At 40.0% G+C, this 26,246-nt stretch overlaps 1 protein-coding gene across 1 annotated transcript in view; it reads left to right on the top strand.

Moving 5' to 3' along the window:
* CFAP54 (cilia and flagella associated protein 54) overlaps positions 1-6,967 on the top strand; it is a 360,163-nt gene extending 353,196 nt beyond the window's left edge. Inside the window, exon 69 of the mRNA XM_062202023.1 lies at positions 6,882-6,967. The gene's annotated coding sequence lies outside the window, so the exon portion shown is untranslated. The remainder of the gene's footprint in view (positions 1-6,881) is intronic.
* Positions 6,968-26,246: the final 19,279 nt, after the last annotated feature.

Here is a 26,246-nt window from a genome sequence, read left to right as displayed (position 1 = left end):
AAGACAAATGCTGCATGATATTACTTAAATGTGAAATCTAAAAAACTTGAACTCATAGAAGTAGAGCATACAACCAGGGACAAAGTGGAATGGGAGTAGGGAGCATTAGAGAGATTGTTGGCCAAAGGGTTCAAAATTTCAGTTGGATAGGAGAGTAGCACTCATGAGATCTATTGTACAACATGGTGACTATTGTTAATAACAATATGTTGTAGTTTTGAAAATTGCCAACAGAGTACGTCAGAATGTTCATGCAAAACAATGGAATTGAAAAATATGTTTGGGGTGGTCATTTGGCATAGTGGTTAAGGTGACACTTGGGATGCCTACATCCCTTGTCACAGTGCCCGGTTTGAGTCTCAGCTCCACTTCCCATTCCAGCTTCCTGCCAATGTGCCCCATGGGAGGCAGCAGTGATAGCTCAAGTAATTCAGTTTCTGCCACTCACCTGGGAGATCTGTATAGAGCTCCTCACTCCTGGCTTCAGCTTAGCCCCAGCCCCAGCCATTGGAGGGGTTTAGAGCGTGAATCAGTGAATGGGAGATCTATATCTATCTGTCTCTCTACTGCTTCTATTTCTCTACCTTTGAAATAAATACAACCAATAATTTTTCAATGTTTATTTTTGTGCAAAAAAAATGGAAATCTGTGCATTATTTTTTATAATATGCATTTTAATGAACTTTTTGAAGATATGCATATGCATGGATTTCCAATTTTTTGTACCAAAATGCACTTATCATTTAATTCCATTTTCCATGATCTTTTAAAGTAGTCTCATATGTGAGGTAATGTGTATGTTCATTAGCTCAATTTAGCCATTCCACAGCATGTACATGTTTGCAATAACCACATGCAACTTTCAGGCATCCATTACCAATTTTAAAAGAAGCTCACAATTGTAACGCAAGCTCCTCATTCCAAACTCAGTCCAGGCATCTCCTGGATCACAGAGCCTATCTTTACCACTTCCTCCCTGAAACCTCCTTGAGGGCCCTTCTGCTCCTGTCATACTTGCTCCATTTTGTAAGCACAATTATTGGCAGGTCTGTTCCTCTAGCACATCAGATTCCAAAGTAGGGAGATTTTTAAGGAAACAAATGAATGTAAGTTCCCATTACATTTAGGTTTGTGTTTCTTTACAGGGACACAAAGTTGAAATTTTGTCACACTTTTAATGCAATTTTTATTCAGGGCTTTTATACCTCTCCAGGCCTTTGCTTAGCTTTGTACATATACATTTTTTTTATTGATTTCCAAAGTTCCTCAATCTCAAGGATATGAACTCTTTTCATATAATTTGTTATTTTTTTCCAGGTTCTTGTTTGGCTTTCTAATTTTGTTTACCACTTGATGGTTCACTTTTTTTTTTTTTTTTTTTTTTTTGACAGGCAGAGTTATAGACAGTGAGAGAGAGACAGAGAGAAAGGTCTTTCTTCATTGGTTCACCCCCCAAATGGCTGCTATGGCCGGCACGCTGCACCAATCTGAAGCCAGGAGCCAGGTGCTTCCTCCTGGTCTCCCATGCGAGTGCAGGGCCCAAGCACTTGGGCCATCCTCCACTGCCTTCCTGGGACACAGCAGAGAGCTGGACTGGAAGAGGAGCAACCGGGACAGAATCCAGCGCCCCAACTGGGACTAGAACCCTGGGGTGCTGGCACCGCATCGGAGGATTAGCCAAGTGAGCTGCACTGCCGGCCGATGGTTCACATTTTTTTTAAAGCAATGGTAGTCAAATCCAGACCATTTTATTATTTATCTTCAGATTTACTAAAAAAAAAAAAAAGAAAGAAAGAAAAGAAAATATTTAAGGTAGCTTAGAAGTATAGATCTGATACAGGTAAGATCAATTAAAAAAATTAGGCACAAGAAAAAAGAAAGGAAAGTTAGATGGAGCCAGGAGTGAGGTCAGTTTTGTTTTTGTTTTTTTGTTTTGTTTTGTTTTTGAAACAAGACCCCTACCTCAGAGCTTACACAAAAATCTACTTAAAATGGATCAAAGACCTAAATCTATGGCCCAATACCATCAAATTACTAGAGAACATTGGGGAAACTCTGCAAGACATTGGCATAGGCAAAAACTTCTTGAAAAAGACTCAAGAAGCACAGGCAATCAAAGCCAAAATTGACAGATGAGATTACATCAAGCTGAGAAGCTTCTGCACTGCAAAAGAAACACTCAGCAAATTGAAGAGGCAACTGATAGAATGGGAGAAAATATTGGCAAACTATGCAACTGATGAAGGATTAATACCCAGGATCTATAAAGAGCTGAAGTAATTCAACAACAACAAAACAAACACTTCAGTTAAGGAATAGGCAAAGGACCTGAGTAGGCATTTTTCAAGAGAGGAAATTCAAATGGCCAACAGATACACAAAAAAAATGCTCAGGATCACTAGCCATCAGGGAAATGCAAATAAAACCACAATGAGGCTTCACCTCACCCCAGTCAGATTAGCTCTCATACAGAAATCAACAAACAACAAATGCTAGTGATGAAGTGGGGAAAAATGGTACTGGTGGTGGGAATGTAAACTGGTACAGCCACTGTGGAGGACAGTATGGTGATACCTCAGAAATCTCAGTATAGACCTACCATATGATCCAGCCATCCCACTCCTGGGAATTCACCCAAACAAAAAGGAAACAGCAAATGAAAGAGTGATCTGCACCCCCACGTTGATGGCAGTTCAATTTACAATAACTAAGATATGGGGTCACCCAGATGTCTGTTAACTGAACACTGGATAAAGAAATTATGGTATATATACACTATGGAGTACTACTCAGCTATTAAAAAAAAAAAAAAAACGAAATCCTGTCTTGTGACAAAATGGATGCAACTGGAAACCATTATACTTGGTGAAATAAGCCAGCCCCCCAAATTCAGATAGTATATGTTCTCTCTGATCTGTGGTAACTAACAGAGTACCTAAAAGGTAATCCAGAGCAGTGAAATTGAACAGTCATTTTGAACAGCCCTTTACTCGACTGTTGAGGAACTGTTGGTTTTTTTCTTCATATTATTTGTTGAACTCTTTACTTAGTGTAGGATTAATCTTATGAGTATAAAGTTAACTGAAAATAGATCTTTGTAAATAATAAGAATGGGAATAAGGGAAGAGAAAGAAAGGTGGGGGGTGGGTATGCGGGCAGGAGGGAAGGTAGGGTGGGAAGAATCATTATGTTCCTAAATTTGTATATGTGAAGTACATTAAATTTGTATACCTTAAATTTAAAAAAGTCATTAAATCATTTACATTTGCTGGGAGTCAACTGCAGATTTGCCTGTAGGCTTTTGCACTCCTGTTAGCAAGCAAATACAGCACAATATAGGATCAACAGTGTCGTGAAGGAAAAACAGACTTTGTACTAAGGAAACGTACTGGTTTCTAATCCTCACACTAATTCTAGAAAACAGTTTTTTCTTGTGAGTCCTCTTGAGAACATACTGTAAGTAAACTCTGTCTTCTACAGTAGCCTGCAATAAAATGCAACACATTTTCTAAGTCAGTTTCAAGAACTGTGGGCTGTTCTCTCAGTGACTTGTCATTTATGTTATTTTGCTAAACAATATCCCTTTCTGATTAGCATCCCGAGAACCATTTGGGAGGCATGCAGCAAGGCAGGGATGCCAAGGAAGGGAAGATTCATTTGAGTCTTAAAAACATTTTTATTTCTGAGTGAGGAAAAACACTTCAGTGGGTTTTTTTTTTCTTAGAGCAATTTCTCTGGTTAAAATATTTTTCAAATATATTTGGGGTGGCTTAGAAAAACACACTGCAGCAGCTGTTTTTCAAGACTTCAAAGGCTGATGCTTTGAACTGGCTGAGGTAAGCTGGTTGATCAATCTTGACACTGCATTCAGAATGAACACAGCCTACAACTAGCGCTGCAGCCATCCAGGGAACCACAGGGATACAGTTCTGCTTGACATGGTGGAAGTCAAATTCTGAAACAGGAAAAAGAAAGATTCTGCAGGAGCTGAGCATAAATGGAAACACTATCTTATGTGTCCATTTTCTAGATTTCTGATTGAGAGAAAATATTTTTTTCTAGCATGGAAATTATATTTTATCTGATTTGGAATTATCACTTTTATAGGGTAATAAGTTTAAAGGACTATAAAGGTTATTCAGTTTAGTTCTTTATTATAAATTTAAATTCACTCGGAACTGCCTCCATCAAGGGACAACAGCCTGTACTTGAATAGCAGTGTAGTGCTGTGGTGAAAAGAGCCAACCAGCCAGCTCTGATATGAGACAGTATAGATTGGAGCCCTGGCTTTCCTATACCACCTGCATGAACTTGAAGAAGTTTCTTAACTTTGAACTTCAATTTTGCCATCTGTAAATTGGGATAAATAAAGCACTTGGAAGAGTCTCTGGCAAACATTGGAGCCCAGCAACAATTATTTCTTACTATTATTGCATTCTTACAATTCAGTTATGCCTAGAAAGAGAGAGACTGTTTTGTTTAACGATGATAAGGTAAGAGTTCAATTTTAGTGATAGCAAAAGAGTGTTTACTGAACTGTCTGCCACTAAAACAGTGAAAACAATTATAAAACCGGAATTAAAATAATTGTTTGAAGCCCCTGGGGAGTGATTGAAAATAGGCAGAGGCTGGAGGAACCATGAGCCTTGAAATAACAAAAACAAACCCTGCTCTCTCTGTGAGGGTACTCCTCATCTGGCAAAGCGCAGTCCTGCGACTTAGTGCTGGGGACACCTTCTGAGAAATATGGTGTTCGTTTTTTCATGCAGATATCATAGAGTGTATTTCCCAAGGCACTTCAAAAAAGTTTATGGAAAAATGAATTAAACATAAGTTTCTTTACATGAAAAAAATTTGGAATCTATGCAGCAGCTTTTTCATAATGTGATTTTTCATGAACTTTTCAAAAACCCCTTGTTCACAAACCTAGATGGTATGGTTTGCTACATATGGATGAATTGTATACACACACACACACACACACAGAGCTATTGGAGAAGCAGGTAAATCTACTCAAGATGGAGAGAGAAGGTCACTGACATTCCAAATTTGCCCAGAAATGAGACCTTTTTTTTGGATGTGGAACTTTTAGAACAAAAACCAGGACTGTACTAAAACAGAGACAGTTTCAGCCATACTTGGATAGTTACTCATCCTACAAAGTAAAGAAATCATTTGCTTTGGAAATTTAAGAATAAGAGAGTAAAACAAGGAGACCATAATGGATAGGAGATAATAAGAGGCTGTACTGTGCATGAAGTGAGTTCTTTCAATGATCCCCCAGCCCTTAAGTAAAATGAAAAAACTAAAAAAAAAAATCATAGTTATAAAATATGTGTGTATGCTTGGGAAGCTATTGATGAGATATAATGGGTGACAGTATACATCATGGGTATGGTATTGGTGGGACAAGGATGGAACAAGTCTGGGAATTTGTCAAAATTACAGCAATGGTTTGGGACTGTTATAGACAAAGGAATGGGACATTTGAGTAAAGTTTGGGCCTTCCAAGGACAACCAGGACTGAGGTTACATCTGGATCTTAGAGCTCTAGAAGTTAGGAGCCTTGGTTTTGGGTGATAGAGAATTGACCCTCACCTGAATCATACAACAAAATGAATTTACTCACTTAGGTACCTGCAGAGTCTGGGGTAAGTTGGTTTCAGACATGGTTCAGTCTGAAGGTTCTCAGTCACATCTGGGCTCTGACCCACTTCTCAGCAAGTGTCTCAGCAGCCTTCTCCCCCGTGACGTCATTTCTTTAGTCCAGTTAACACTCCTTGTAGCAACAATGGCCTTAAGCAGGACAGAAACTCACATTCTTAGACAACACCATGGGCCCAAGCACTGTTTCTGTAAAGGGCCAGAGAATAAATATTTTAGGCTTTGCACCTTATTATCACTTAGCTCTGCCATTACAGCAAGAAAACAGGCATAGACAAAATATAAACAAACATACTGTATTCAAACAGGTCGTTACTTATTCATTCAGATTTCATATAATGTTCATGTGCCATGAAATATTCTTCTTTGGATGTTTCCCCAACACTTAAAAATGTAAGTCCATTCTCACCTCAATGACTGAACAAAAATAGTTGGTAGGCCAGATTTGACCTCCAAGCCTTAGTTCATTGACCCCTGACTTAAAAGTTTATCTGACTCGAGTTTTCAGCAAAAACATTCTGCTTCCTGGCAAATGTTCTCTTTTTTTTCTATATTCTAAGATGACCACATCCAATAGCATATTTATGCCCAAATTCTGCCGATTCTTATCTCCAGATTATTGTGCTGCCTCCAGACTCCTATAGCCACCTGCCTACTTAACATCTCTAGAGGCTTATGACATTTTTAAAATGTTTATTCATTTTTATTTATTTGAAAGGCAGAGTGATACAGGAAGATAGAACAAATGAGAGAGCAACTTTCCATTTGCTTGTTCACTCCCCAAGTGCCTGCCACAGCTATGGCTGGACCAGATAAAGTCAGGAACCATGAACCGCATCCAGGTCTCCCACGTGGGTGGCAGGTACTCAAGGACTTGAGCCATCACCTGCTGGCTCTCAGGTGCATTTACAGGAAGCTGAATCTGAAGCAGATATGGGACTCAATCCCAGGCCCTCAGACTTGGGGTACAGGCATACCTAGCAACTGCTTAACCCGTTGCGAGAGGTCTAATTTGGAACTTAATATGACGACTACCTGTGAAGGAAGGAACTCTGCTTCCTTAAAGATGGGTCCAGCTCCAAGCAGCAGACAGGGACATCCTGGCCTCTTAGAGTTGATTCCAGTGCCACAGGATGATGTTTGTGTGTGCCTTGGATTTCTGAAGCACATATAGTGAAATGACAAAGTTCTCTGATTCCTGTTTCTTCCTTCTCTAGGGCTGAATAAAACGGGGATCTGAGTCAAGAATGTGACATCAGACCAAGGAGTTTTTCAGCAACATCTGTCAGTCTTTGGAAATTTGGTCTAGTAAAGAACTAGCAATGATTCAATATCTCACTTGCACAGAAGGCGCCAGTTCAGAATTGGATCTTGCCGCATCTGATCGTTGATTATGTATCCAAATACTCCAGATATCGCCTTGAGTTTTTGCTGTTGTTCAACTGGTCTCCTGCAGCGTCAAAGATATTTGATCTCCCAGCAGAATACTGTGACCACCTCCTTCCCAGTTACTTATACATTTCTGCATCTCTTCAGCTTGTTCTCAGTTTGCCCATCTAGTCTGTTCCCTCATTCAGTTGCTTTGGCTTTCCTATTATTCTCTTTGTTTTGAAAAGAATAAATTTTCAAGTCAATTAAAACTGTATTCTGATAAAAATGTGTATATGTATATATTCAGTCCTTTATTCAATACATATTACAATTTTTTTTTTAATTTGGAAGGTAGAGAGATGGAGACAGATATCTACCATCTGCTGGTTCACTCTTCAAATGCCTGCAACATCTGGATATGGACCAGAACAGAGCCAGGACCCCAGAACTCAATTTAATCTCCCATGTAGGTAGGTGGCAGAGACCCAAATACTTGAGGCGTCACCTTTTGTCTCTCAGGGTACACATTATTAGCAGGAAGTTGGAATCAGAAGCAGAGTGGGAATTTGAACCCAGATATTCTGATATGAAATGCAGGCATCCCAGGTGGTATCTTAACCACTGCACCAAATACCTGCCCTAATACCCCTCCCCTTTTTTATTGAGCATCATCATTTACTAACCATAGTTCCAACTGTGAAAACACAAAAATTTATAAACTGTGGGCCAGCACAACAGAAATGCAAATTTATAATTCACAATACACAATAGTGTTGATGTTAGGATGGAGCCTGAACAGAATCTTTCAGGAAGAGAGAATAGCAAGGGTTCACAGAGGAGCTGATGTGGTGACAACTTTAGGAAAAGAAAAAAAAAATGAAAGAGAGAATGAAGGCAAAAATGAGAATCCCTAGTCTAAGATATTGTTAGTTGATCCACAAGATGATTACTTCCGGAAAGAAGTGTTGCAAAGATGTATTGGGTAGATGAAATGCCTAATGAGACCATAAATGAGGAGAATTGCTTCTTATAGCATATGAGAAGATAATTTTTATCAGATAATGAAATTGTTTTCAGTCTTCAGAATGAAAATGAATCCCTTGCTAATGCAGATCATGCTAATAAAGGGAATGAGAGAGAATGTTGGAATTACACTTGGCTCGCAGTAGGCAGAAACAAACCAAAATAGTCTAGGAAAAAAATGAAAGATAATGAAGTAATCAAAATAATTGCTTAATAGGGAATGTGAAAGATCTGCAATGTTAAATTATAAATGTACATTTTCAAGAAAAATGAGGTGACCTTAAGGAACAGATTAGAAACCCAAACTCACGACGGATAGAAGCAATGCTTTTCATTAGCAAAGCTAGGATTAATTAAATCTGGGGAAGCTCTTTGAATTCCACAAGTGCAAGTTACATTAGAATACAATGCAATGGTATATTGGTATCATAATTAATGATTAGCATAGACTTCTTTAATAAATGTGTTCAGGCATAGTTCATGTGACAGATGTGAAATGAAGAAGGCAAAAATTTGCTACTTAAAAACCAAAACTGACTGTGACAGCATATGCTTGCAAAAGTGAGCATGGGGAGGGGGGCATGGTGCATCTAGTGGGGAAATGCATGAAGTGTTCCCTCTCCGTGTGGGACTGCCTTGATCCATCCCAGGCATCATGCAGGGCGCTATGCCCCACCCCAACCTCTGGGGAACTGAGGAGATGGAGGATACTGGATTATTTATTATTTTTCTGTTATTTTTGAACCTTTTGCTTCAGCTGAATGATTTCAGACACTGGTTGCAGGGAGAGGAGAGAGAGGCTGAAACTGCAAAGTCTGTGACAGGTCTTAGTGTTGCTCAAGGATGAAGCTTTGGAAAAAAATGGCTTCTTGTTGAGAGAGCACATTATGTAAAGGTAAATGGAAGCCTTAAGCAAGGCAGGAATTGGCGATCTAAATTGTTTCATAGGACAAGGGAAAGCGAAATTAATTTCTTAGACCTAGGGAGAGGGGGAAATGGGAAAAAGAAGAACTTCCAGGGGAAAAAGTGAGCAGCAGCAGAAAGATATGAAGTCCCTCGCTCTGCTACACACAGATGCCTCTAGAGACAGAGAGCTCCCAAAAGCTGGTTTGTTCCCTAACTGCTCTCAACAACTAGGATTGGCTGGGACCAAAGCCACGAACCAAAAAGTAAATCCAGGTCTCCCATGTGGGTGGCAGGGACCCAGTTGGGCCATTGCTGTGGCCTTCTAGGGTATGCATTAGTAGAAAGCTGGAATCAGAACCCAGAGGCAGGTGTTCAAAAGTCTCTGATTTGGGATGTGGGAATCTTAACCAGAATATTAACCTGCAAGGCCAAATATCCATCCTATTTTTTTTTTAACTGCAGAGAAAAGTTTCTGACAAGTAAAATGGAAATCTGTATTGTGATTTCATTTTTTAAATATTTTATTTTCCCTATTATTCCCTGTCCCTCAAATCCTCCAAAAGGAATGTTTTATAACCTGTCATTTTTATTCCAACTGTGGCCTCTGGACAAACTTAGCTGGTTTTCCCTTCCCCACCGTGGATAGTTGCCTGATCTTCATATTGTTCCCCAGTCACTCTGATGCAGAGGCAATCCCAATTTGCAGGCTGAGATTTACTTCCAAGTGCTGTGAGGCCCAGTCCAGTATTAAGTCACAATTTCCATCTCAAACACAATTCATATTTTTCTATCCCTGCCCTCCAAACAAGGCTGCACACTGTAGGGAGGAAGAGGGCAAGGCCTACTTTCTCTTTTCATCATTTCATCTGGCAGCTTCTAGATATTTCTTTCTTGTTGCTTTTTGTGGGGCCCAGGAGGAAGGTTAATGGGATAATTCTGATGTAACTTATGCTCTTATAACTTGCCCTGGCTACCTGAGTGACTGGCTCTCAAATGCAGATCCCCTGATGCCCCAGTGCTGATCTACACTGCACTTCCAGACACTTAGCAGCCAGTGGCCCTGGGAGAGCCAGGAAGAATCTGTATGAGCCCTCTGAGGCTGTGCCAGGCCCTTGGCCTGTCTCCCAATTTGGACAGTGCATTTGACCTCTTGCAGTACCCCTCAGCTTCTACATTTCTGCACAATTTTCACCCTCCACCCCTACCGTGGGGTCTCCTGGCTCTGGAAGGCTGCGCATTAAGTGGTACTCCTTCAGGATGCTTAGAATCAGTATAATCCTGTTCCACCAAACACCAAGTGTGCATGTTGTCTGCACCATTGCCTTCTGTCCTTGCTCTGGCCTGCCTTCTAGCTTCAGAATTCTGCAGGCAGGAATCACACACTGCTTGTACAATTAGAGCCTCAAACTCAAAGGGCAAAAATCCTTCTTCCCAACATCTCTGCCTGAACTTAGTGGCCCCAGGTTGATCTGACAAGGATTACAGTCCTCCCCTCTTCTTGGCACACCGAGTGCTACTGGATTCTCTTTAGAGGCCCCAGGGTTTGCAGCAGATAACACCCCATCCCATCTCCCCCTCTCCATGGGGAAAAAGCCATGCAGTGAAAAGCCAAAGCACTCTTCTCTCCCAATGAATCTTCTTTTTAAGTGAACTCTCATTTGCTTGTGTAGGATGTGTGGACTTGCAGCAGAAGACAGAAGGGCCTGTTTGCATCTCTTGGCAAGTCCTGGAAGTGGGTGGCTGGAAGCTTTGCATTCTTTAGAATGTGAATGGAATAGAATGTTATTAACCATTAGCCCTATCTTTGGGGCTTAGTAGAAATTCTGAGAATACAAAAGTTCCATGCATGTCTTTCCGCAAGCTTACATCTAAAACCATGAGAAGTGACTCATTTTAAAGGCAGTGTGTCTTAGATATAAAGGGTGTATGGATCATTGCAGTCTTTAAAGTGACAGTAGCAGAGATCAGAGATTCTCATCCGTTCACCACTTTGTTGCACCTTTTCTGAGGACTATGAACAAGACATTTGGCTGTTGTTGCCTTAGAGCTTATACTGTTGGGGAAGATTGCTAATAAATACACAGTGGTAATAATGTGTAATAGAGCTTTGATGGAAGAATCATCAGGGCACAACTTGGAGCCACAGTTCCGGCTACAATATTACATACTTGATGGCAGGACTTCTAGATGAAGTGCTTTGACTTTGATGTCAATCACACATCTTATTTGTCACCTCAGATTCCCTCAGTCCCATCCATGGACTGTGCTGCCAACATCAGCGACCTACCACGCCATGGCTCTCTGAGGGTCTCAGGCCCTCCTTTTTGGCCTCTGCCACTCAGGTGGAGATTGTAGCTCTCTGTGGTGGCCACAAAATGCATCACTCAGAACTTAGGCTGAGGGGAATGGAATTGACTTATGATCCCATCTTCTGTGCTGTGAATCCACCGCTGTGTTGCTGCCCATCCTGTTCTCAGCCCGTGGCTAAGCAGTACAGGGAAGCTAAAGCAAGCCCATTCATGTGAGATGTGGGGCCTCGGAGGTGTGATGTGGGCGCTAGCATTCCCCATCAGCCTGCCTGAAATTTGCTTAGAACTCTCTTCCCTGTTTCCATCATGCTCTGACATTACTTTTTTTTTTTTTCCAAATTCCCTCTTTCTTTTCCCTCATAATTGCTACACTTGAAAAATCTCTTGAACATCCAATCCAGTCTTGACATCCACATTTCAGAAGACCCAAATCAGCACATTTTACTACTCATTTTGGGAATTTCTACTTTCTAGATTCTCCAGTGGCCAGGGCTCTGTAAATTGAACTGAAAAATGGCAGAATAACAAGAGAAAGAACAAAGGTTATTATCACATGCAGTATACATACATGTGGAAAGACTTAGAGATAAGTTACTGAAGGCAGTTGTTAGAATGTGGGTGTATATAGCACCAGAATGAAGAACAATAAAGATGATAACACAAATGATAAGGTCTTAGGCTTCCAAAAGTAGCAAACTATGGGAAGGTAAAAATTGGGGGAATATGTAGAGTACTATTTGTTTATGCAGCCCCATCCCTTGGCACTGACTTTCCATTTTCATAGCCATGAAAATCCCTTGGAGAGAGTGTTTTTGGCAGTCTTCATTTCTCAGAAGCTTCTGCCTTTAGTCAGGCAAGGGGAGCTCCAGGAATGCTTCTTTTTGCATCGATCGGATCTCAAATGCCTTCAGCTCAAAATAATCCTTATTCCAAAGTGGCAGATTCTGATCCTCTACACATGACGCCATTGGATATGGGATCTGGTATCCAGAGAGGCTGCAGAAAGGATCATGTGATATGATTTAAAGCAGTGGGAAAAGTTGAATCCACATGTACGAACTCTGTCCTATGGAAAATAAGACCAGGCAGGATCAAGTTAGACAGATTCCACGTCTCTGTTCCTTCTCCAATTCTGTGGCCATATTTCCCTGTATGGTCACTCTATGAGGTGTCCTAAATATCCAATATATGCTGTGAAATCATATGTGTCTCTTCCAGGCTCATCATGAGGCAGTGGGCAGTGTGGTAACACTTTTCATGTCCTTTCTTGCCTCCCTCAATTCTTCTCATACTTGCTTGCCATCAGATTACTCATGCCTGACCCTTCTGTGGGCATCAGCACTGATTTCTTGTCTTAGGCTCTGTTGTCTAGGAAACCTAGGAAAGACAACTTTATATTGATACCAGATTCATAAGTAAGAAATAGCTTGGTGAAAATGGAGAATATATTCTAAACTTAGAGAATACTATATTTGAAGACCTAAAGGCAAATTGGAGTGTGGCTTTTTATCTGTCTGTTCAAACTGTTATAACAAAATGCTGTTAGTCAGGTAGCTTATAAATAACAGAAATATTTATGGGGCTGGTGGTGTGGAACAGCTGGTTAAGCTGCCACTTATACTTTGGAGTGCCCATTTGAGCTCTGGCTGCTCTGCTTTCAACCCAGCTCCCTTCTAAGTCACCTGGGAAGACAGCAGAAGATGGCCTGAATGCTTGTCCCTCCCACCCATGTGAAGACCAGGATGGAGTTCTTGGCTCCAAGCTTTGGCCTGGTCTGGCTGTTGTGGCCTTTTGGAGGAATGAGTCAGTGAATGAAAGACCTCTCCCAATCTCTCTCTGTTTCTCTCTCTGTTTCTCCTCTCTCTCTCTCTCTCTCCTTCCCTTTCTCTTCCCCTATTACTCTGCCTTTCAAATACACAAATAAATATTTAAAGAAATAAACATTTTTTAACCCAGAAATTTTTTTCTCACAATTCTGGAGACTGGGAAGTTCAAGATCAAGGTACTGGCAGATTCAGTGTTTGGAGGACTTCATCCTGGTTCATAGATGGCACCACTTAGCTGCATCTTCACGTGGTGGAAAGGACTCGCCAGCTCTTTGGGGCCTGAGGGCACCAGTTTTCTAGTGGCACCAATTCCCTTCATGGGGGCTCTACTCTCATGCCCTAAATAGCCCCCAAGAGCCCTGTCTCCTGGAACTATCACCCTGGGGGTTAGGTCTTCACTATGTGCATTTTGGAGGAACATCAGCCTTCATTTCACAGCCCAGTGCTGTGGAAGATGTGCAGAGAGGTTCACGTTGGCTAGAAAAGATGTCCAGGGGCCGGCGCCGCGGCTCACTGGGCTAATCCTCCACCTTGCGGCACTGGCACACCGGGTTCTAGTCCCGGTCGGGGTGCCGGATTCTGTCCCGGTTGCCCCTCTTCCAGGCCAGCTCTCTGCTGTGGCCCGGGAGTGCAGTGGAGGATGGCCCAGGTCCTTGGGCCCTGCACCCCATGGGAGACCAGGAGAAGCACCTGGCTCCTGCCATCGGATCAGCATGGTGCGCCGGCCGCAGCGTGCCAGCCACGGCAGCCATTGGAGGGTGAACCAACGGCAAAGGAAGACCTTTCTCTCTGTTTCTCTCTCTCACTGTCCACTCTGCCTGTCAAAAAAAAAAAAAAAAAGAAGGATGTCCAGGGTGGTGATATAGGAATTGGGACAGAATAGGCAGGAGAGATGTAGCTTCTCACCAAGGACTGAACAGACCATGGTAAGGAGGCTTGGAAACCACAGAATGATTTGAAACCACGGAGTGACAAAGTCAGCTTACTCCAGAGGAGGATTGACAATGGGCAGAGAAGAGGTAGTAATCCTTACAAATTGGTATTGTTATGACAGATTGGGATGAACCTATCAAGCATTAGCTATACTGCTGTTAGTTAAGTTGTTTAATGCTATTATTTCCTACTACCAGTGTAAGCCTACAGATGGCTCCCAATTTACAGTGGATTGACAATATTTTTTCAACCTTAAAGCAGTATAAAAATGATACACATTCAATAGAGACTACAGTTTTTAAATTTTGAGTTGATCTTTCTGCAGGTGAGTGGGTGTTTATTGCCATCAATCCTCTCTCACGATGCTGGACAGAGGCCCCAAAAATATAGTTCTCAGCCAGACAATCATGAGGGAGAGATAACACTCTATGATGTACTGTGGTTAAGCTATGATGCTCAGTAGTTTAATTAAATGCACTTTTGACTTACAGTATTTTCAATTTACAATGGATTTATCTGGAGTGCATTGTAAGCCAAGGAGTTTCTGTAATTCCCTTCAAAGTTACTCTGAGAAAGGCTCAAGAGGCACAATACAGGGCTAATCTTGGTGTTGATAAATAAATAGAATTCATCAGGAGTCTTGTTAATAAATGAAGATCTTAAGAAAAATTGGAAATAAGCAACATGTATTACTTGATTTCAGGTTAGTGCTGGACAACATCTAACTTTCCTGGGGGTGGGGGTATATTAGGGGTCCCCAGAGAAACAAACCAATGGTGTATGTGTGTGTGTGTACAAATATACACATATATGAGAGAGGAAAAAGGGAGAGAAGAGGAGAAAGGGAGGGCAAAAGAGAGAGAGAGAGAAGAAATTAGCTTATCAGTTGTGGAAACTGATTAACACAGAATCTGCAGAACAGATTGACAGCTTGGAGATCCAAGGAAGAGTTTGTGTTGCTGCTCGAGACCAAGCACAGCCCTGTGGCAGAATTTCTACTTCATCATGCAACCTCAATCTTTTTTCTGAAGGCCTTCAGCAGATTGAATAAGATCCACCATATGATGGAGGGTACTCTGCTTTACTGAATGTTCATTGCTGATTAAATGTTAAAAAAAATACATGCACAGAAACTTCTAGACTGCTGTTTGACCAAATATCTTGGTACTGTGACTGAGCCAAGTTGACACATCAAATTAAACATCATGGTGGGGGTGGGGGAGGAAGGGAGTTGTCTGATTCTCTAGGAATCTTTGCTTAATACATTATTTACTGTTGATTAGGAAATCTTACAACTCTTTAAGGATAGAGCTTGCAAAAGACTAATAATAACTATGCAAATGATCCTTATTCAATAATAATATAAGCACCTTTTGTCCCAAGGGGACACAAGTAATGGGAATGTAATCTAAAGATTATCATTTATTGTAGGACATCAATTACTTCTATGCCTAACCTACCAACCTTATTATAATGCTTTAAAAATGCTCTTTCAATAAATGTTATAAGATCCCTCATTAATTAATGAGATGATTAAAAGCTTTGACCCATATTCCTTTTATATTTTTAAAATATCATGTCTTTAACTTTTGAAAATTATACTCCAATAGGAAATAAACATATAGTATGCGATAAAGAAAAAAAATGACACTAATTATTCAACATTCTCCCTGGGAGCAATTATTTTGATAATTTCTCATTTTGGAAGTACCATATACTGCAAGTAGTACAAGGCAGGGCTATAGTAATGAATTCTCATGGGAGACATTTTACCTGGAGCTCCAGGGAAGTTATTGAGATCTCTGGTTCCTTTCTTATATCAGTGAGTGACCATTCATCATAAGGCCCTCACCAGAGCAGAGCTGAGGCAGGCACCATGCCTTTGGACTGCCAAAACTGTGAGTTAAATAAACCTCTTCTCCACAGAAGCTTGTGTCAGGTATTTCATTGTCATAATACAAGTGTAGCTGATCAGTACACCTAATAAGTATCAAATATAGCTGGTGTCCTGACCACCGATGTTACCACTGATTGTTAAGATGCAGAGAACCTCCCTCTAAATTGTAATCTTACTGTTAATCAGCTGTATAACTTTGAGCAAGTTACCAAATCTTTTTGGAACCTCAACTTACCCAGCAAAGCTGCTCTCAACTTCCTGACTCACAGACACTGTGAGATAAATATTTATTGTTATCTTAAGCCATTACATTTTAGAGTAATTGGTTATGCAGAAATACACAACTAATAAATTACTATCCCATCCCTGGTTTTCAAATTATGGCATAATGTCTGTTATTCCAGAGAAACTTTCCAAACCTAATAGGGTATTAAAACAACTGTGAAGTTCCTTAACTAGAAAAAATTTAAAGAACATTCTACTTGTTCTATCTTGTTTGTTCTTCAGTAATCTAAAAATGGATTTTTTTTTCAAAATAAAAATTAAAGAAACAAAACACCGAACTTAACTCTACATACCATACCAGATCCCTTTAATAGCAATGACCCTTTCCTTGCTGTAAGCAAGGATTTTATAACATGGGGGACAGATGCTGTGCAGTGTCTGCCGTGTCCCCACTTCAGCTCTAAGCTGTTTCTAAGGCATGGGTGGGACTCCTGGAATTCATGTGTTAGAAACTCAATCTCCAAAGTCGTATGTCATTGTTATTTGGAGTGAGATCTTTGAGAAGTGATCAGGGGACTCCCTCCTTATGAATGGGTTAATCCATTCATAAATTAAAGGGCTATTGCAGGAGTGGTCACGTTATAAAAGTAACCTGTCTCTGGTTTGTTCTCTTTGTCTTATCATGTGATGTCATATACTATGTTATGATGCAGCGAGAGGGCCCTCACCACATGCAGAGCAGATGAGCTCACCATGCTCTTGGACTTCCCAGGCTCCAATTCCATGAGATAAATAAACTCTATTCTTCATAAATTATACAGCTTATGGGATTCAGTTATAGCAAAAGGAAGTGGGTGAAGACATCCATCCTACCCTACAATCCTTAAGTTACAACACTCTTTAAATTAAATCACTAAGTAGCAGAGACCTTACTCTTTCTGACATTTGTTTGACAATGTTGAGGGCTAGGCTGCTTTTGTCAAGTGCTATATTTAATACATATTAGGTGTATTGACCAGGTTTGTGTTATTGCAATGAAATGTCTGACACAGGTTATTTATCAAGAAGAGGCTTGTTTAGCTCCCAGTTTTGGAGTTCCAAGGACATGATGCCTGCAGCAGGACCTCATGATGAATGGTGGATGGTGAGCATAGATGGGGGGAGGATCACATATGAACCAGGAAGCAGAAGGAGGCTGAGTGGGTCCAAATGCAGGTGTTCTTAACAACTTTCTGAAGAAAATTACCAAAGGGTTCCACAGAACTACCTTCCAAGCAAGCCCCCCAGTGTCCTAAGACCTTCTCACAACACTTCCCAAGGCCACCACCACTCTTGAGACCAAGTGCACGATTACAATGGACCCTTGAGGCACACTCAAACCACATCCAAATCACAGCACTGGGATTGAGAGGTGCAAACTGCAGAACCTGGCTAAAGGCTAAGATAGTCATGAGCATTCTTATCTTCACAATGTGAAGCACACTAACTTAGTATATTCCTATTCTGAGTCATCTCTTCCAAATTTCTTCAGTTTTGTCATTCATTCATTCTTTTACTCTTTCATTCAGCATATAGTTACAATGTTTTTTCTATGTGCTAGCTTCAAAAGAGAGTACAAACTACATGTTTGTCCTACCAATCAGAAATTTAGACTCTAGTGATGAAAGAAAATTCAGAGACTAATAGGAAAGAAGAATATGTTTTAAGAAAAATAGCCCCTTTTGAAACAAAGGAAAGTGTGTATGGATACATGTATGTCTGTACATATATGTGTATATGCACACATGTCTACATATCCTCCAGGTGAGGAGGGGATGTTGCTTTAAAAGGTAAATGTGTGGAAGCATGAGAGAGAGAGAATATGGGAAAGACTGACAGAATATTGCACAAACCCAAGCTATATAGCTCGATGAATTTATTAAAATGAATTCATCTAGTAACTAGCACCAATGTAAGGAAAGAGAATTTTACTAGCATCTAAGATGCTCTTTTCTGGTCTACTCGTTTGTAGGGGGAAGGAAATATATCAAACAACTTTTCTTTTTTTCTGTTTCAACCATCTACTTAATGCCTACCTTCCCGCGTCATGAATCACTCTCAGACCATTGTTAGTCAGCCTTCAAAACAGTTTCTCTGAGACAACACCTCCCTCCTCACAAGGGAAAATTAGTGATGAAAGTCCAGGTGAACCAGAGCAAAAATTTCCAGCTGTCAAATTAACAGCCAAAAAGCATTTTTCCTTCACAAAAGATGTGTCTAGACTCATGGAAATTAGAAAGCAAAAAATCCATTGGGTCGTCAGGTGAAAGATTATTCCCTCTGATATAATTCCTAGGTGTTTTTTGATGGTTTAAAATGAGTTCAGCTGTTTTTATTCAAAGTCAAGCCATACACATAAAGCAAGCCTAATGCATCCTTTATTAGAGAAGTAGACAGGAAGGGTACAAGAACCAATTAGATACTATAACCTCATAATGTGGCATCAAAGCTTGTGGCATGTAATTAGAAATGAAGTGATATAGAGCATCCTTTATTTTGTTTATAAAGCACAGGATGGTATCTGACCCAAAGGTGAACCTACATGGAGACAGACAGAAAAAGCATTCTCCATCAAGGTATAGGAGTACAGAGCTATGGTGCTTAAGTCTCTTTTGAGTACTAACATCAATCAACAGCTATGAGGCATGCAAGAAGTCACTTTTTGGCCTGAATCTTCTTTAATCTTTTTTAGAAGAGCCCATCACATTTCAAACAAAATGAGCAAAACTAAGAGTGGGCTTGCAGTAGACAAAGAATTCAAGTTGGGACTTTTTGGAATGTCTATTTGATGTTGTTTTTCCATAAATAAGAAACTCTGAAGAAAGCATAAATCACAGCATTTGTATGACAAATTTCAACAAGGTCTTTTGTTTCATAACTTTATCTAAAGAATTTGAAACCTATTTTCACGGAAGCAAAACTGGTAGCTCTTTTAGGCAAATACTGCATTTTTGCTTCATTTTCCACAAAGATGGAATCAGCTGCAGCACGTAGGATGCTATTAAGTGTTTAATAAATATTTGGCAACTGAACAAATGGCTGTGTGGCACGTTATCATAAAAGTGGGGAGGATCCAATGAAGCATGTTCAGGAGCGGAATAACAAGACCAGATTTGCTTTGTAGGAGAATCTCTGGCAAGAATATGGAGAAAATATTAGGAAAGGACAACCCTGTAGGCAACATGACTCACGCCAGGAGACAGCAGCCATATCATATCCTAGAGCAGAATAAATGCTAGTCTAAACCAAGGCAGCCTAATATGGGAAGCAAAGAATGAATTAAAGGACACTTAGTAAAATCTAGAGTTCTGCATTGTGGTACAGGGAGCTAAGCCATCACCTGCAATGCCAACATCACTTATTGGCACTGGTTGTCATTCTGGCTGCTCCACTTCTGGTCTGGTCCCTGCTATGGCCTAGGAAAGCAGTGGAGGATGGCCCAAGTACTTGGGCCCCTGCCATCCATGTGGAAGAACTAGAATGATCCAGCCCTGGCTGTTGTAGCCATTGGGGAATAAACCAGTAGATGAAAGACTCTCTCTCTCTCTCTCTCTCTCTCTCTCTCTCTGTCTGTCTGTCTCTCTCTCTCTTTCTTTCTCTCTGTCTTCCCCTCCCTCCCTCCCTCTCCTTCTTTCTCTGCAACTCTGCCTTTCAAGTAAACAAACAAATCTCAAACAAAAAATACAGTAAAATCTTAATGACTGATGGAATATGGAGGGAGAGAAGAAACAAGGGAGGAGGAGCCTAAAAGTGAATCTTGGGATTCCTGCTTGGTATTTTGGGTGGCAAAGGGGTCAACTGTTAGAGGAGGCGGAGCAGATCTGGCGTCAAAAACAGTGTTTATTGTAGCCCGTTTGGGCTTGTGGTTCCTGTGAGATGCCTGATTTAGAATCAATAGTGTAGGAATAGTTATCAAAGCCATGGGTTTTGATGATTTTTTTCCCCACACGCAAAGAAAGTCTTAGTATAAAAATCCAGAGGGCAAAGGGGAAAACCACTGAGGAAATAGCACTGAGAGGTCAAACAAGAAAGATAAGGAGTAGAATTGCCCCCAAAATGAACATTAGTGTTCATTTTCAGATACCTGGACACAAAGTCATCAGAGACCCAAGCACTCCTCCCTTCAGGAGAAGGGCTGAACGCAAGCCTTTGTTTGTTTCAAGGGCAGAACTGAAGCACTGTCAAGGCCCTAAGCTCTCCAGACATTGTGTTGTTAAACACATTAGTTAACCAAACACATGAATTAAGATGTGTAGATTCTCTAAAAAAACTTCATATAAGGAAGGCATATTTTCATTTCCTTTAGAGTAATTAAATTTTGGTGTTGACACAAAATAAGATTATAAAGAAAGTTAAAACAAAATAAAATGCAAACTGAAGAACAATTTCCCAAAGTCTTCACTTTGGGAGACTGCATGTATCCTAGTGGAATTACTACTGCGCAAGGCATTCTTGAAACTTCTTTTGAATTTGCCAAACAGCTTGACAGGGTAAAAATCCCTCTCTTAACACAATTTTGAGTTTTGAAAACAACTCAAGTTGTCATTTGGAATAATAAAGGAAAGCATTTGGTGCTGTGTTTCAAGATGCTTCTTGGGAGACCCACATCTTTTATCAGAGTGACTGGTTCAAGTCCCAGCTTCTCTGTTTCCATTATAGCTTCCTGCGGATATTCATCATGGGAAGGAGTGGTGATGACTCCAGTACTTGGTCTCTACTACCATCATGGGAAGCCCAGATATTGAGTTCCAGGCTCCTGGTTTTAGTCTGGCCCAGCCCTAGCATTTCCAAGTATTAAGGAAGTGAACCAGCAGATAGAAGATCTCTCTCCATCTAATTCTCTCTCTCTCTCTACCTTTCAAATAAAATGAAAATAAAAATAAATCATGTTTGCAATCTTTATAAAGGGACCATGTGTATATATATATATGTATATATATATATATACATATATATATATCAATAAAGGAAAAGCCCATGTATCAATACAGGAAAATCCTAATGTAATTAAAATGTATAAAGGGCATAAAAATATTTCACATAAAGAAAAATACAAATAACTTGTAAATAAAGGTACTCAACCTCAGCTATAAGAAAATAAAGGGAAACTAAAACTCAGCAATATACTATTTTTCCCCCAACTTGTAAATTATGGGGAATATAAATGGATATAACTTCTTTTGAAGATAATTTGACAACAGTCATAAAAATTGAAGCACATACTCCTCTGAGTAATTTTATTTCTAGGAGTGTATATACCTATGCTATTTGCATGATAGCCAATGGTCACATCTGATGACTGAGTATTTTAAATATGGTTCATCTGAATTGAGATGTAATTTTAAGTGTAAAACACATGCTGGATTTTAAAGAGTATAAAAATGTAAGAAGCTTCATTATTTTTTACATTGATTCCCTGTTAAAATAATAATGTGTTGGACATAATGGGTTAAGTATAACATATTACTAAAATTAATTTCACCTGTTTCTTTTTTGATGTGGCTATTAGAACATTTAAATTACAGGTATTATTTACATAATACTATTTAATAGTATTAGTGTACACATTTTACTTGCATATATGAGGAATTATGTAAATAAAAAGAATACCTGGAAAGCAGCTATAGAGGTTTGGCTAATAAAACGTGGCATATGTGCACCATGGAATATTATGTAGACAGAAAAAGGAATGAGTCCAGTATGTACAAAGATGGGGAAACCTTTACTATATATTATTTAGCAAAAAAAAAAAAAATGAAGCACAGAACATATGTGTAGAAAACCAATGTCTGTGTTCAGTGTATATGGAATGGATTTTGAATGAATTAGGCAAAATTGTACTTACGCATGAAATAATCCAGGAAAGATATCCAAGAAATTATTCTTAGTTATTGTCCTAGGAGAAGAAATTGAGGCTCACTATTGGAGGAGGAAGATTTATTTTTAAAGTGACATTTTTGTACTAACTAAATAGCTTACAAAATGTATTCAGTACCTAACAAGAAAAAAATGTATTCATATGTTTTCATTTTTTTTTTGAAGAAGCAATTCTCAAAGAATTTCCTGAGGTCAATTATAACAGCATGATAATTCAGGTATTTATTTTAAAGTGGGAGTGGAGGACAGACATATGTAAATGGTGTTGTCTTACACAAAACAGACTCCTACAGATTACCTATTCCTTTCTTATCCCATACTTTGGCTAATGACACAGATATTAAAATGCAACCTTTCAATTTTTCAGGGACATCTATCATGTTAAGACTCTAGGGTTGTCAGGTGTAAATGGGATGAAGCTGAACTGATCCTGTGACATGCCCTGGAAGTTAGTTATTTCCCCCAATAAATCCCCAAAACGTGCTTGCTTACTTTTATATATCTCTCACCAAAATGGAAGGCAGCATGTATAATGTATAACTTCTCAGTGAGTATAAAATTGTAGGCTGTCTGTAAATTTTATTACTGTATTAAGGGCTGAAGCAAACTTTTCCAGTTATTACGTCCTCTGCACTAAAATCTTCACTCTCCTGTCAGTCTCTTGATTCTTAGGCAGTTAAAACACCCTTTTTTATTTCTGTATCAGGAAGTCTATGCACCTTCCTAACCTCTTTGTCTACATCAATCACCTCTTCTCACTTTCATGAAGTTTGTTGATTGATTGCGTCTCACGAGGTACCTCTGGCTTTCCAGTCCTTTGTCTAAATTTAAAACACTAGAGCCATCCTTCAGAAAATACACAGTTCTCAATCAATTACATTTGCTCATAAAATATCTTTTGTTTTTTTGGAACAAAAGTCTCTTGATTCTGACTCCTTATTTCCATTCCTGTTGTCTCTGCCTGAATCCAGGCCCTCTTCATCTTGTCTGGAATATGTCAATTAGCTCTTAACTAGTCTGCACACATTCAGACTCCCCACTGGCAGTCCTTTTTACACTCTACTGCTAAATTCTAAAAATAGAACTATGCATCCATTCATTCATTCATCAAACATTCATCAAATATCTCCTTTGTATCAGGCATCATGCTAGAACTGTGGACACAAAGACTTATTTTCCATGGGCAGGCACTGAGTCCTTAGGACTCAGAGTCCAGTGCAGGAGGCCAATGAGTAGTAAATATGATCATGAGTTGCAGTGCATGGGGACAGGCACAGGGTGGTATGGCAGCACCTGGCAGGAAAGGAAAGCGTCTCATTTGTCCTTGCTGCCTGATCCAATGGGGGCAGCCAGGTGAGGAGGTGGGGGAAAGATGTTGCAGGCCGTGCAGCAGCAATGGGAAATGGGAGACTGGATGCTGCACTACATATCTGGTCAGTGAAGCTGGGCAGGTGCAGAAAAAGATTTGGGAAAATCAGCAAAAGGTAGTGGTGAAGGGCCTAGGGGGCATGCAAAGGAGCTTGGATTTTGAAGGTTCAGGTTTTAAGAACAGTTATGTAGTTCATGAAGAGCATTTATAGTAGGAGTTTGGAGGATTGTTGTAGGGTGGAAGACAGGAATCTGTAAAGAAAATTAGCAAGACACTGTTTTAGCAATCCAGTCAAGAACTGAGGACGATTCAAATCAAGATAACAGTAGTGGGATGGGGAGAAGTGGACAGATTTGAGAGAGATTCAGGGGTAAGATTGACTGGGGTTAGTAATTTCCTATCTGCACGCTTGTGTGAAGGAAGAGAAAATTTTCAGAATTGTCTTACAGATGTCTGATTTGATCCCTTGGGATGCTATGAAGAGCTCGGGGGGAGGAAATGGTTTGTCACTGAGAAGACGGTAGCAGTGGAGTGTGTGGTTTTGTACACAGGTAAGAGATGTGGACTGGACATATTCATTCTTCACCCAATTACTCATTCAACAAAGCGGTATTGACTGCCTACTGTATGCAGAGCACTGTAGTTAGCGTTGAGGATATAGTGTCAAACAAACCTGATAAGGTACCCGTTCGTGTGGGACTTTCAAATATAATATAATATATAATACTGGTAAGTGTAGATTGAAGGCAAGTAGGTTAAGGTGAGGAGATGGAGCAAGATAGAGTATGGGAAGTATTTTAGATAAGATAGTCTATGGAAAAGGATCTTTGAAGTGAAGACATTTGAGCACAAATCTGAATGATGGAGCCATGAGAAAGTTCAAGGGCAGAGTGTGCAAGGAAGAAGCACATGAGTCAGCAGGCTCCCTAAGTAATGAATAGCAGAGGCTGCAGGGAAGAGGAGAAAGGAAAAAGGGATGCAGATGCCCAGGTAAGAGGACCTCTATCCGTACCTGAAAACCTTTACTTGTTAAGTATGTATGTCCTCTGGCTCACTATTGAAAGCATTCCTAGCTCCTCTGGTGATACTAGCTTCTTTCCTCCTCCTTGACGCCCAGCATTGGTTCACTATCATAGTACTTTTAACTTCTTATCACTAATACTTTTCACCTGAGTATAACTTGGGCTTTCCCAAGAAAGGGATGTCATTCATCTTGGTGAATGTAACACCCAACACAGTTCACAGGGAACTTCAGAGCATTCACAAATACGTGTTGATAGAGCAGTAATGACAAACAAGACACAGCAAAGGTAGAGCTGTTGCCTATGGGGAAGTGTGTGGTGATGGGTAAGGGGAAAGGACAATTTAAAAAAATATATATTTTTACGGCTATAGTTTTCACACTTTAATGTCTTTGGGTATTAATCTCCCCCTCCTTGCATAATTACCTTGCTAATTTTTTGTTCAGTTTTAAGATATATCTATTGAAAATGGGAAATTGGCTTTCCAGGCACCCTTCCTCATTTTCACACATTCCATCTCCCTATCAACCCCACAGGGCTGTATCATCATTTTGGTTAAACTAATATCCCATTTTCACTACGTTATGACTATGTCAATATTGTATATAGCAGGTTATATGGAATCTTATGGAGTCTATTACCATTTTTTTCTTTCTTGCTCAAATTTGTTTCCCTAATGCATTAGGCAGCTTTTGATTACTATAATGAAGTAATTGAGGCAGGCTATTATGATGTATAGAAAGGTTATTTAGCTAGTAGTTTTGGAGTTTGAAGTCCAAGCAACAATGCACAGGTGGGGACCATGGCAGATGGCAGACTGTGTAGAGGAAAGATCAGATCACATGGCCAGCCAGGAAGCACAGAGAGAGGTTGGAACCAAATTCAGGGTTTTGTAACAAGCCATTCAAGGAAACTACCTTTTGAAAGCACATCTAAGCATCTCCCACTTGGCCCCACCTCTAAATGAATCCTTCTAAATGATCCACTACCACCCAGTAGTGCCACCTTAGAGAAACATTCAACATCCAAACTACTATTCAAACCATTGCACCTAGTATTGTTTTTTGTTGTTTGGTTAGTTGCTTAGTTTTCTAGTTTTCCATGAATTTGGTCATGAATTAAGTCCCTAATTCCTCTCTTCCAGTTCTCTAAATCTCTTCTCAATACAATGAAACATACAGGATTTTGTGTGTGCATATGTGTGTGCACGCGCGCATCTGTGCTCTCTAGTCTTCTTGACAAAAAACTCCCCTGGAGTCTTCTGATTTACTTCCTAGACTGGTGTCTTTTTAGGCTCGGTGCTTATCTGCCATGCTGGGATTTTCTTGCACCATCATTGAAGGGATTCTCTTTACCCTTCTCTAGCTAGAGGCCTGCCTTCCACCTTTTTGGTTTAAGCATTTGTTTGGGTGGATTATCTCATCAAGCAGCTTCTACAGGTACATAAGAGGTAGATTTGTCGAAGCGTGACATGTTTGAAATGTTTGTATTCTCCCCTGACATTTGAATGACAATATATAACTTTAGGGTACTCATTGTCTTTGCTCAGAAATACAGAGGCCACCTTCTATTTGTAAATCCTGTCATTATTAAAAACATGGAAGAAAAGAAGACTCCAAAGTTTCTCAACACAGAAATGATTCATGGTCAGGGGGCCGGCGTTGTGGCACAGTTGGTTAAGCCACTGCTTGTGATGATGGCATCTTATATCAGAGAACAGGTTCAAGCCTTGGCTGTTCTGCCTCTGGTCCAGTTCCCTGCTAATACACCTGGGAAAGCAGCAGA

Source organism: Lepus europaeus, chromosome 10 (genome assembly GCF_033115175.1).
Source record: "Lepus europaeus isolate LE1 chromosome 10, mLepTim1.pri, whole genome shotgun sequence".
In the NCBI taxonomy this organism is placed as follows: domain Eukaryota; kingdom Metazoa; phylum Chordata; class Mammalia; order Lagomorpha; family Leporidae; genus Lepus; species Lepus europaeus.
The sequence above is the reverse complement of the archived record's forward strand: the minus strand, read 5'-3'. Positions and strand labels throughout refer to the sequence as shown.